Consider the following 13,912-nt stretch of genomic DNA (forward strand, 5'->3'; position numbering starts at 1 on the left):
GACTTTGTGTTGGATGGCACACTGCAGTAGTGTCCTGTGAGTTAGAGATGACTGGACCCTTTTTGTTCCTGGACTCCATAGAACAGTGACATAAGTGCATTGGTGTGGGTCATAGAAATCATGATATAGAATGTTCAGTTCACGGTTACACGCTGATGAATAAAAACGGGTAATGCCAAGCTGTGTACCTGGGCTGGGGTAGGATGCTACAATTGGTGATGAGATAGGAGATTACGTAAAAGTTGTGACCCGCAGACCCAAGAGTGCTCTCCTGGAGAGTTTGCCATGCTCCAGCAAACTGCTTGTGTGTGCCACAAGTGACTCAGTCAAAGTGAAAATCGACACTTGGTACATGAGGAATCAGAGCACAAAACCCCAGCCAGTGCCAGGCCTGTGAAGAAAGTGAAGGCCTTTCAGAAAGTGTGTTTGTTGTCAGCTAGAAATTTGCTGATAAAGTTGACACAAGAGGCACTATGCCACAACGGAACACCAGATCATCATTCATACAGTACAATAATGCTAAATGCAGAGACAACCAGGTACAGAGAAGTGCTAGAGGCTGTGCTAGCCAAATGCGAGAAAATGTTAAAAGTAGAGACATTTCTAACATCAAGAAAACGCTAAAGGCAGTGACGTCTAGGTGCAAGTGAACGCTGTGAGCTGAAGCAGGTGAATGCAGAGAAACATTTGAAACTGCGAAAAACAAACATAAGTATAGAGTAAGATCACGCATACCAGAACCTTATTAAAGAGAGTCATCCGACCTCAGGACCTGGTGCCACAACCCAAGCAAAGCACTGAGCTGTGCTTATGAGGCTGGTGAATCGCGGTGGACTGACTGAAAGGCCGTGAGCAGCAGTCGGAATTGTGACATATTCCAATGGCTGCTGAAAGTCGAGGAAAATATGGCGCCACTGTCTGCTTGAAAATGCCGCCTCCCTTTGATATTGGCAAAAAGTGAAATATTGGTGACAGATGAGTCGAAACCTTCGATGATTTCGTTGATGCGCTGAAAGAAGCAAATGACAAGAGGATCATTAAATATCTAAAGAATCTGGCAGGTGACGGTGTAAATGAAGTGATAAAGAAAATACAGCGAAGTGGTGAACTTATGTACCGTCAAACCAAAGACGTTTGTTGTTTTTGCAGAGTTTTATATAGCGCAAACTTGACCCGAATCCAATCAGGTATCCGAGCGCTTTACAAAGCACCAGTTACGTTACATGAGGACACACATTCATTGTTTGTTAGGCACGGGGAGATTAAATGATTTGCCCAGAATCACAGGAAGTTCAGCGTCATTATCGAGACTCGAACCCAGTTCCCCAGGTCCGAGGTCAAGCGCCCTAGCCGTTAGGCCAACTCCTCTCCCCTTATATCCAATGCCGAATGTCGACTATGAAAGAGACATTCTCAATCAGGAAAGGCAGAGAGCTAATGAAACGATTCATGAGTTTGTAGAAAGACTTGATTGGCTCATAAAGCATTGCAAGTTCAGTGAGTTTAACGATGGAGAGGCTATGCGTGTCAGAGTAATAGTAAGTTACATCTGATTCCTTCAGATGACAAATGCTGAAAGAGAAAGAGACTGTCAGATTGAAGCGAGTACTCTTGGCTGCCAGAGCAGAGGAGAGAGCTGACAGAAAGGCAGCCAACATGGATGCCGGAACAGCCCAAAATGAATCAGTGCTGATTGTGAAAAGTAAGTGAAAAAACACAAGGCAGAAGGCCATAGTAAGTGAAAAAACACTGATGTGTATTTTCCTTTCCACAAGAGGGTAGATGTCCCAACATTGGATAGGTAGACAAAGGCTGTGTGAAATAGAACCAATTTGTAACAATCTGGTAAGCGAGTAAACAATCGAGAATACAAAATGGAGCTCAGAAAGTTCCAGATACCACGTTCTGCGCACGCCCACAAGGCCAATCAGCGACATCAGTTGAGGCAAGTGTAAACTGAACAATGTCGATTGCCATCAAATTATTTGTCGAATGTCACCATCTTTGTCGAGCAATAGTGAAGAAGTTTGTATTGCAATGTCAATGCTGACTGCTGAATGACGTGCATATGTAGGATTAGCTTCTTGCAAGGAAGAATGCCAGTCAAAAATAGGCTGACAAGTCAAAGTGCAAAATTAATTTGGACACGGTCCCAAGATCTCATTGAAATTGAATAGATGCTCCATACCTTTCATTATAGACAGTGGAGCGTCAATAAACATTATGCTGGTTAAAAAGTACAGTGAACTATCTCCAGTGTCCCGCTTAATTTCCTTGAAAAACAAAGTGTACATGTGTGCTGCTTCGACACCACTGCAAAGTCAAGGTTCATTCATAGCCATTGGGAAGTATAAAAATACAAAAGTACAAGCGCCAATTCATGTCTTTCCAGGCACTTCAACAAGTGAATGTTTACTCAGTTTCATTACTGCTGCTGACATGCGGCTGATTTCTGTGAATTACAATGCCAATGTCTATCATGATATAGTAAATCAGTTTCTGTCTTTGTTACACGGAGTAGGAAGGCTTTAGACCTTGAAAATGCAACTTGACATAAACGAGGACGTTTGTTCCATTGCTCAATAACATTGTGGAATTGCATTCCATTTACAAGAGGCTGTTGAGAAAGAACTTCATACCTTATTAGAGCATGACATCATTGAGCGAGCCACTGGTTCAACACCATGGGTATCACCCATAGTGATAGTGTCGAAAAAGGATAATGGAGGAGCTGTGTGCATCTGCATTGATATGTGCCAAGGAAACAAGGCAATTGAAAAAGAACGACATCTAGGTCCGCACATTACCAACAGAATTACGCAGCTGAATGGAGCTAAAATCTTTTCCCGCTTTGACTTGAACAAAGGGTATCACCAGCTCAAACTGGAAGAGCATTGTAAGTACATTACTACCTTTTCGACTCATGTTGGTTTGTTTAGATATAAAAGCTAAGTTTCGGAGTGTCATCAGCTGCTGAACGTTTTTCGGATGTCGTCTGTTGCATAGTACAGCCAGTCACAAATGCTTTCAATTACATTGATGACATACTTGTTTTTGGGGCCACATGAAAGGAACATGATAAAGCTCTGACACAAGTGTGTAGTATGCTTTCTGGTGCAGGTTTCACTTTAAATGCGGCACAATGTGAGTTTCATGAAACCAAACTCAACTTCTTTGGCCATGTCTTTTCTGATGGGGGAATTACTCCAGACCCAAAGTACAAGCCTTGTCATCAACATCTCCCCCACAGGATGTAACCATGCTGAGTTCCATCTTTGGTATACCCAGTTACTGTTCAAGGTATACATGTGACTTTACTACTATAAGTGCCCCATTGAGAGACTCAATAAAACAAAATGTTCCATGTAAATGGTCAAGTGAATGTTTACAGTTGTCTCTGACGACCAAGGATTGCTGACCATTTTCGGCAATCCTAAGGCCAAGATGTCCCCTGTCATCAAGAGGTGGGCATTACGATTGCAGGAGTATGATTAGATGATTGTGCATCTTCCAGGAAAAAAATATAAACCCTTCTGACTACTTCTCATTTGTGGAAATACAGTGTCATGGCACTACTTCTAAAGCAGCTGATTCCTATGGTAATTTCATTCTGGAATCCAGATCCCCTGCTGCCATATCGATAGAACAAATCATCGCTGCCACGAGTCCTGATAAGGATTTGTTACTACTCACAGACATTATTACACACCAATCGTGGCAAACCCATACTTAACCTCTTCATGATGACCTTGAATGCCAGAAAATTCAAAAGATGTGCAAGAGGAACTTTCAGTTACTCCATAAGGCATCATCTTAGGAGGGTACAGAACTGCATTACCCGAGATTCTGAGACAAGTTATTGATCTGGCCCATGAGGGACATCATGGGGTTTTTGCTGCAAAATGAGCTTTACGGGATTGAGTGTGGTTCCCCCGTCTTGATGAAAGAGTTGAAAAAGAGTTAAAGGCCTGTCATTAATGCAATTGTTTGTCATCTAACACAACCCCACACTGGTTAAACATGTCTGATCTCCTAAAGCATGCACGAGAAGATTGCAACTGATTTCTTTGGACCCCTTGACAATGGACATCATCTACCAGCAATTGTTGATGTATATTCACGATTTCCGCAACGACTTATAACAGAGTAATTGAAAGACTAGAGATTAATTTTCTAACTTGGGACGTTCCTTTGATTTTGAAATTTGATAATGGCCCACCTTTGAATAGTTGGGAATTTAAAGACTTTCTCACTCATTTAGATATCAAGCATCAGAAAAGCACACCTCTCTGGCCATGGACGAACAGTGTGGTCAAGAGATTTATGAGTACCCTCAAGAAGACCGTTCAGCACGCTGCGCTGGAAAAGCTTGAATTCAAATCAGTTCTTCAGTATACGCTTCGTGCCTACAGGTCAACTCTGCATTCTGCCTAGGTGAAAGCCCTTCCACCTTAATGTTTGAGAAAGCCCTAGTCACCAAAGTGCCACAAAGGACTAATGAGAGTTCTATTGATATTGACAGACTTCACAGTACTGACTCCTCTCACAAACGTCACATGAAGACCTATGCAAACTGACGCCGCTGTGCGCTGAACACTGTGTTCCACAGAGGAGACCAAGTGATCGCAAGGCAGAAATGGAAACGCAAGTCTGATGCTCCATTTGATGCTGACCCACTGTGGGCTGTGACCGGTAAAGGACACATGGTGAATTCTTACCGTCCTGGAAAGTCCATTACATGAGATTCTTCTCATTTCAAGCACCTGCCTCGAGCTTCGTCAACTCCAGATGTCAGGAGTGAGACTTATCCACCTGGGCATCCAGAGAACCCAATGACTGTATGTGGTATCCTCCGCTTTAGGGGAACGCTGTTCATTCCCCTCACCCCCTCTCCCTTGTTTGATAATGGTTTGTACCCCTGTGACATGCTTTAGAATGTCACGGCGCTAAAGGTTCTAAGCTAAGCTCCCTGCGTGGAGTGTGTGACAGAGTGTTCAGGACAACAGCTGTGGCTGGCGTCCTCTTGCTGTACTTCTTGAATAAACACCACTTGTTTGTAAATCTCTGGCTGAATATCTAGATTTCACACTGGCGACGAGGATGGGATACAGGAATTTGCAAGTACGGTGGAACCGGACCTCAACATGCTACTGATCCATGCTGGTTGGTGTCTAGCAACGATACAGTGAGTAATCATATGAAGGGTTTCGTTCTGCTCTGAAGAAAAAATTCAATTAACTTTAAAGCGCTGCGCAGTAAAGGAATTTTCGGATCCAGAATACTATACTCTTACTGTGAGTCAGGAAAGCTGCTTTGGTTACCCTTCACCCTGGGTAGGAGTTAGTACTCTCCCTCATAACATACCGCTGATCCACGTAAGAGTGAACGGATCGGGCTGTGACAGTTTGGGAACATCGGTTCTTCCTATCAGGCGTCCCCTTCCAGTGAAAGATAGGCAGTTGAGCAAACTGTTATTAACCTCAGCTTTGAGCCATCAGGGGAAAGTGAATCCCGCCAGTCGCGCTGACTGGCACAGCCTCAGTACAATTGAAAATAAAACATATTGTGGAGTAACTGTTGAAGAAGCTCCAACACGCACGCCCCTGCCTCCTGGTTTGTGTACAGTGTGTCCCCGCAGGTTGCGCTGACTGGTACAGCTATAAAAAGATATTCTGAGGGAACCGGAGACATCATCTTGCTCGAAGGAGCACTCGCAAACAACGTGTCTGCCGCTGTTTATCTTGCCTCACACTGCTTCCTGGTAGCGAGTTAAAAAAGGGGAAGAACTCAGCCAGTCACACTGACTGCACAGCCTTCGTCATCGCAGCGGGCTGTGGTACCTCTACTCCTGTCAGGTACGCGACAACTGTACCTGACAGGAAGGCCAGTCCTGCTTCTGCGCTACTGTTTGAGCTCTCTCCTCTGCCGTTTACGCTGACTGGCACACCATAACAATATTGTACAAGGAGAGGAAGTTGTTGCGCTGCCATTTATGTGGAGAGTGTTAGCCAGTCATGCTGACTGGCGCAGCTTAATACTCACTGACTGTTCGAGTTCACTTACCTCAGGAGTGTCTTTCATACGGCTGAAAGGGGGGGTGCCGTTGTTTCCACTTGGGTGGTGCATTGTCGGCGCAGAGTGGCTTTATTGCTCAAAGAGGGGAGTCCTTCAGGAGGATTGTCCTTCCAGTCAGTCGCTTGTTTTATCTTCTTTTCCTTCATTCCTTTTTTAGGTCTCGCCTGAGCCAGCACGCATGCGGTGCTCTGCGAGGCATTAAGTAAGGGCTTTTGAGCTCTGAACACACACTTGTACGTGTGTTTTTTTTTCTGAGCCCGCAATTGGCTTGTGCATGTGTCTTTTTTAAAAACACAGCCCGCAATTGGTGCAAGGTGGGTGATTGTCCCGCCTTGTTTGTTGGATGGCCTAGGGTCCTCAGGCGCGAGCTTCAACCCTATCTGTCTCCAACTATCGCGTTGGCGGTAATTTGAAACAGATGGTGCTCGCATATTTAGGTCGAGCCAAGCATGCGCGCGCACCACTCCCGCTGCAGCTGCTTTCACTTTTGCCGCTGCTTGTTTTGTGAAAGCCTCAGTTGAACAGTGTGTTATTTCTGGTGGTGCCTCGGTCTGTCCATCTGTGCCTTCTCGGTGATGTGTGTGTTTTAAGTCGAGCTAACTCTGTGACCGAACTTCTAGGAGGAAGGCTCGGGACACTCCGGGTGTCAGACGTGGGCAGATGTGGGCTTCATGAAGGGTAATGTAAATATTTGCATTTTCTCTGGAGCAGGACAATGTGTGTTAATGTATGCTAACATTTGGGAGTAAATAATTTAATTACCGGGACTTAATTTGATACAGAAACATAATAAAAATAGCTCAGTAAATAAGAGGCAGAATCCGTGGTATTAGAGGTTCGGAATGGGCTTTATTCCAATGGACGATTCGAATCGGTTGCTCCAAGTTCCATCACCACGAAGGTTCAGGAAGTGAAGTACATACTTTATTGATAATTAATCACTTTTATACAATAGGCATTACAGTGAAGCAAATGCAAGAGGCGTAACAATTGATAGTGTAGATAAGAGATACATACGTAGCAAAAATAGGCGTAACTGGGTGTGACTAAAGAACGTCATCAGGTGTGATGTCATAATAGGGTGGTTCCATGAAAGAATTTCGCAATGTCAGCAGAAATACTTGGCAGAAATGCGCGCGCAGCAGCATGACGTGTGATTGACGTGCAACTAGGGGGTGAAGGGGACTTGACATTTAGCTCTACATGTGGCGACAGAAGTCTGGAGGGTCAAGTCAACCTAATCCCAAATCATATCTAACATCCTATGTTTAAAGAACTATGTTATCCAAAAGAAAGGTCTTCTTAGAGTAGAATCTTATTCTATACTGACTATACTGACTGTTAGTGCGTGTACAAGCGTCTAAGTGTCTACACTAGATGCGAGGGCAGAAGTTTTCCATAATAATAGGGCTATGAATTGCTTGCATAAAGACAGAAAAGCCGGGCCTTTGCTCGGTAGCTGGAAGAATGTTTACTTAAACTACTAGACAGGAATGCATTGGGCAGGGAGCGGAGCAGATAATTTCGAAGGTGAAATACAGTTTTTGGCAGGCAACAGGCTGATGTCAGGCTTCGTGAGCCGCGCAGGGAATGAGACAAAGTTCATGGTCACAGATGCAGGCTCAGACTGGAGCTTTCAGAGGCAGAAGGCAAGAAAAGCTTGATGACAGAATCAGGGCCTACTTGCCTGGACTGTAAAATGGCATGAGTGAACCATATAAAGCCGGTGGCCTTTCATACTTAGGAATGGAATATCCGGCCTATTCATGGCGGATCTGAAAGAGGACATGTTGACGGTGGACGCACATGTGTTTGCGTCTTCATAACTGGAACTGGAGGGAACATACATGTACTTGTGATTCATACATGAAACCGTTGGGGTCCAAGATAGGGGACATAACTGATCGGAAAAATCCACATTTCCACATTCCCTCCTTGTCCCCTACTTGCCCGTTAAGAGATATCAATCTTCATCAATCCATTGATCTGTTCATATAGCATCATTTGTTCTTCTTTTTTCTTCTGGGATGAATGAAATCTTGGTGCTGGAATACACGATGTGGCACACAGACCACAGATCGCTGGTCCACATTGTAGACATAGACAGCAACTGAATAGTATGAGAAGGCCAATACCTAGGAAGGATAGGACCTTCCATCCAAAGGTAGATAATACACTCCAAAACCAACCGGACCAAGTCCAGGTGCCTGGATTCTGGTGTATCTGGCTTACAATCTTATGAAGGCGAGTTATGGCTTTATATACAGATGGCGAATTTTCTGGTATGAAAATGCAACAACTTGATCCGATGACCCTACAAGCTCCGCCCCTATCGGCCAGGATGACGTCAAGGACAAGACGATTTTGAAGCACAACAATCCGCATAGCAGACTGCTCTTCTGTTAAATTGCCTAAGGCGGAAATAGTTTCGTTCACTACTGCTTCAAGGGTTCTAGTTAATCTACGTATCAGCTTACTATTAGTAACGGTACCTATATAGGGAAAGAGACCTTTATTGAAATCTGTGTATTTTTCCCATGCTGTTTCAGTGTAATCGACTATTGGGAGATCTCTCCTTTCTCTATTGTGTACTAAATGAGTATTTCTGTGATAATCAGGAGGAGCTAGGAAAACAGGTGGCAAAAGAAATCCAATGTAGCAGGTACCATCCCAATCTAGAGGCAAACGTACATATGCCGTCTGACCACATATGAAATAGGAATGGCGGGAAGCTCTGAATGTAGACTTGCCTTGATCACTAAATTCTACTACAGTGGTGCATCTACTATGGCCCATATGTATGGAACCATTCTTCATTACACATAATTCACCTTTTACTGGAAATATTGACATAGCGGGCAAAATTGGAGTAGCTTCGGATTCGACATTTAGGATCATAAGATTAAGCGTAAAATTACCTAATCCATACACTTCATTTTCTAGATCAGTTCCTGTTCTTTTGGGAAGTCCCTCCTTGTTAGGGTAGCAGACCTTAAGTAAAACTAAGTTCAAATTTCCCCATACCCAGTTATCTTGATAAACTGCAGAATTCGAATCTAGGGAATTAATTAAACTAAACCATGCTCCACAGGAGCCGTTGTGTGTGAACGGGTATGGAAAGAGAGGTAGAATTCCTTTATAATTCTGATAGGGAGGGAGTCGGCCACATATCCAACAATTTGTAGCATTGCTAACCTGATGGGAATGATGTAACATACTAATAAACGTGTTATTGCGCAGCGCAAATCTATAAGACAACTCAAGCGGAGGTAATTCACTAAAAGAATGTTCAGCAGTAACATTATAAACATGTCTAGAAATAGGATAATATATGTGCAACAATATACTTGCAGTGATTATTAAAAGACTTAAGAAAAACAAAATTAATAACGTCACTGTGCAATGACTACGCAGTGATTTACAGTACGCATGTCGTTTCAACATTTTTCGGGTTTTTTCTCTATTCAGGTCTAAGGGATACATGTCAGAGACAAATTCAACCGCTTCACCTCGGAGAGGACTTAAACAATCAAATTGCTTGACTGATTAGACCTGAGTTTTAGTTTATATTGTTCGTGATTACTTGGTTCAACCAAAGGAAGTTTTGAGTCAATGGGTGAAGACACACGAGGTGTGGTATTTACATCCGATGGTAGTCCATGAAATTTCTTGATATGACTTGAATGTATCCAGCCTTTCCTGCCTTCGATCTTCACGGCTGTCCTTGTGGTGAGCAAGACAAGTTGCGGCGACTTCCACCTAGGATCCAGCTGAGTCTTTCGATCAAAGTTCCTCACTAAGACCAGGTCCCCCGGGACTACGTCATGGGGTTTCACCTCAGTGTTGTCAGGAAAAGCTGCAGCTACCTGTGAACGACAAGATTGTAGTGCAGACATCAAGGAAGCCAAGTAATCTGTCAGCATATTACAGTCAATATCAGTTATTTTGCGTGGTATAGGCGTCCCCCACATATTTGGTGGTCTGCCAAAGATCACCTCATACGGGGATAGCCCTGTTCGAGAGTGTGCTACCATTCTCATGTAAAAGAGTGCAACTGGTAACGCTACTACCCAGTCGACACCTTTCTCTCTGCATATTTTGGACAATCTGATTTTCAGGATCTGATTATGTCTTTCTACGAGACCTGCTGCCTCGGGGTGTCGGACACAGTGGAATTTCCACTGATAGCCTAACAAAAGTGAAACGTGTTTCATTAATTCGGATGAGAACGGCTGGCCGTTATCTGAGTAGACAACACGTGGTAAACCGTATCGTGGGAAGAATTCTCGAACCAACTGTTTGGCAGTAGTCGGGGCAGTGTAATCTGAAACCGGGTATGCCTCTGTCCAACGGGAAAGAGCACAGACAACTACGAGAACATATTTGAATCCTCGACATCGTTCCATCTGGATATAATCCATCTGGAGGACTTCAAAAGGGTGATCAGGAGGCTGAAATCCACCCTGTTCTACGGGAACGCTTTTTCCTGGGTTGAACTGACAACAGATCATACAGGTACGAACTTTTTGTTTAGCTGCTGCTCGTAAATGTTTATTGAACCAAATGTGTTGAATGCTGTCTAGCATAGCTTTTTCTCCTAGATGCGCTGGACTATGTATAGTGTTAATAATGACTTGGACCATTGAATCAGGAAGGAACCACACAGATTTTTCCTTCGTCATCCATCCTTGATCCGTTTGAATCCCTCCTAATTCAGTCCATTTCTTTATTTCGTCTGGTGTAGCATGTGTCTGTATGTCAATTACGTCAAGAGTAGGATCTTTAATCGTCATACAATGTGTTGGCGTCGGGACTATTGTCTTTGTCATGTCGGATGTTTGAGTCTGAGCAGTCTGTTTAGCTGTTCTGTCAGCTAGATCATTGCCTTGAGAAATGATATCAGTAACTTTCGTATGAGCTTTACATTTCATAATTGATATTGCAGTGGGTAGATGTATTGCCTCTAATAAGGCATGAATGAGGGGTCCGTGCTGAATGTGGGCACCGTGAGAAGTTAAATAACCTCTCTCTCGCCACAGCACGCCGAAGTCATGTACAACTCCGAATGCATAACGTGAATCAGTGTATATGTTGACTTTTTTATTTGTGGCTTGAATACAGGCTTGTGTCAGAGCGATGAGCTCTGCGGCTTGAGCTGACAAGGTATTTATGCAATTTGTTTCGATGACTTCAGTGTCTGTTGTGACTGCGTAAGCGGCCACTAACTCTCCTGTACTTGTTCTCATACATGAACCATCTACATACAACGTCAGGTCTGGGTCTGACAATGGGACATCTGTCAAGTCTTGTCTGGGTTTCGTCGTGATTGTAATAACTTCAATACAATCATGAGCTAGTGGGTCTGTTCCAATTACAGGTAAAAGTGTGGCAGGATTCAATGTGTTACAACGTCTGATTTCTATATGTGGCTGAAACAATGTTAATTCATACCCTGTAAGTCGCGCTATAGTCAAGTGTTGTGTTTGCGTTCGATTCACGAGAACCTCTACTGCATGTGGTACTTGAACTGTCAATGGATGTCCTAACACTATGGCATCGCTTTGTCTGATTGCTAAAGCTGTTGCTGCCACTGATTTTAGGTATGCAGGCAAAGCCTGAGCTACGGGATCTAATGTACTAGAAAAATAAGCACATGGTTTGTGTGATCCTGCTTGTTCCTGTGTGAGTACTGACAAGGCAGTACCTTCGCGCTCTGTAACAAAGAGTGTAAACTGTTTATTGTAACATGGTGTTGCTAAAACAGGTGCTTGGCATAAGGCTTTCTTTAGGCTTTCAAAAGCTTGTGTATGTTCCTGAGTCCAAGGGAGAACAGTCGATGTGGCTGCCTCCTGTGTTGTCAATTGAATGAGTGGTTTTGCTAGAAATGCATACTGAGGGATCCACTGCCTACAATATGAAGTGAGGCCTATGAAAGCCCGCACCTCCTTTTGTGTCTTGGGTATTGGCATGTTAGCTATTAACTGAATGCGGTCGGGTGTAAGCTGCCTTCCCTCCTTGGACAGCGAGTGTCCAAGATAAACAACTCGCTGGACACAGAATTGCAGCTTAGAAGGGGACACCTTGTGCCCCTTTTCGGCTAGAAATTGTAAAACTGTCAGTGATGCTTTCTCACATTCAGGTTCGCTTCTGGCGGTGATCAGCAGATCATCAACATAGTGAAGCAGAGCAGTGCTAACTGGCATGTGGATACTGTCGAGTTCTCGTTTCAGTGCTTGGCTATAGATGCTGGGGCTTTCTGTAAATCCTTGAGGTGCGCGTGTGAATTTAAAGCTACGTCCATTTAAACTAAATCCGAACAAGTATTGGCTTTCCGGATCTATTGGGACGCTGAAAAAGGCATTCTTGAGATCAATTACAGTAAAGAATGTTGCTTCGGAATCAATAGCTGTCAGTAATGACGAGATATCTGGGACCACAGGGAATTGTGGCACAATGCACTTGTTTAATTCGCGCAGATCAATAACCAATCGATATACTGGCGGGGCCTTTGGATCTGTTCGTTTAAGAATCGGAATTATCGGTGAATTACATACATTGGAGTCTGTTTCCACAACCACTCCTTGGGCAATGAGCTCGTCAATGATTTGCAGTAAAGCCACTACAGCATCTGGTGGTAACTTGTATTGTCGTATTCGTGGTAGTACCACTCCTGCCTTTAATGTAACTCGATATGGTGTAATATTCATGCAACCAACATCAGTAGGGCCTTGTGCCCATAAATGTGTAGGTAAAGTCTGCAATCGGGGATCCATGTCTCTAGACACATAGTGACCTTTAAAATCACGTAAAAACAATCTTACTCCTTCCGGAGAACAACATATTATAGCTCCTAGAGCTTTCAGTGTTTTTATACCTAACAAGTTTTCTGGACATGATTTAGTAAGCAATAAATCTGTAGTTCGGGTCAAAGGTCCTATCGTAAGTGGAAGAGGCTGTGATACTTCATTAACAATAGGTTTTCCTGAAAAACCAAGGGAAATATTCTGTGAGCCTGAGAGGGGTGCCCCTGGAACTTCACTACGTTTTATGGTTGTTCGACTTGCCCCTGTATCGAGTAAAAATTTTCTATCTTGGCCTAATAATTCACTATGTACATAAGGTCCTTCTTGGTCTACAGGGACCTCGATAAGGGGTAAGTCAACTTCCCTCTCTAGGCTGGTTCATGCGTATCGCTGATAATCAGGATAGTCGTACTGTGCGGTCTGGTACAGCTGTCGTGTCGTGGTTTGTGTGGCAGCAACAGGCAGCGCTGGTGCAGCTGGCACAAACTGTATAGACTGTTGTGGAGCTGGCATGGACTGTGCATGCTGCGGGGCTCCTTGTTCATTCTGATCCTGTCTAGGTGGCCGTGGTCTTTCTTTTGTAATACCTGTGGCGATATTACGCTTCAGGACTGGTCAATCGTGTATATAATGACCTGGTTGTTTACAATAGTTGCATGTCCCTTTTACAGGTCCTGCTGAATCACCGGAATGTGTCGTACCCTTTTTATGTCCTTCAGCTGGAACTGTCTGGGAGACTAGCATTTTCATTTTCGTGTCTTTCATGCGTCTTTGTTCATGTTCTTGTTCCTCTCTAATTCTATTGTGATGATACTGTAACATTTGTAACATTTGTGATGGGGTGTTACCTTGCCAGGTACTCTCGAATTTTAATACTCTATTCTTCACTTGGGGTAAGGAGTTTTCAACTAATTTTGTCACAAACAGATGTGGGTATGATTCGCTACTTGCTTTTATGCCACTATTTATACCAAAACATTTTTCAAATCGGGCATAGAAATCACTAGTGTCTTCATCTTGCTTTTGTTTACAGG

This window comes from Triturus cristatus, chromosome 1_2 (genome assembly GCF_964204655.1).
Source record: "Triturus cristatus chromosome 1_2, aTriCri1.1, whole genome shotgun sequence".
NCBI lineage: Eukaryota > Metazoa > Chordata > Amphibia > Caudata > Salamandridae > Triturus > Triturus cristatus.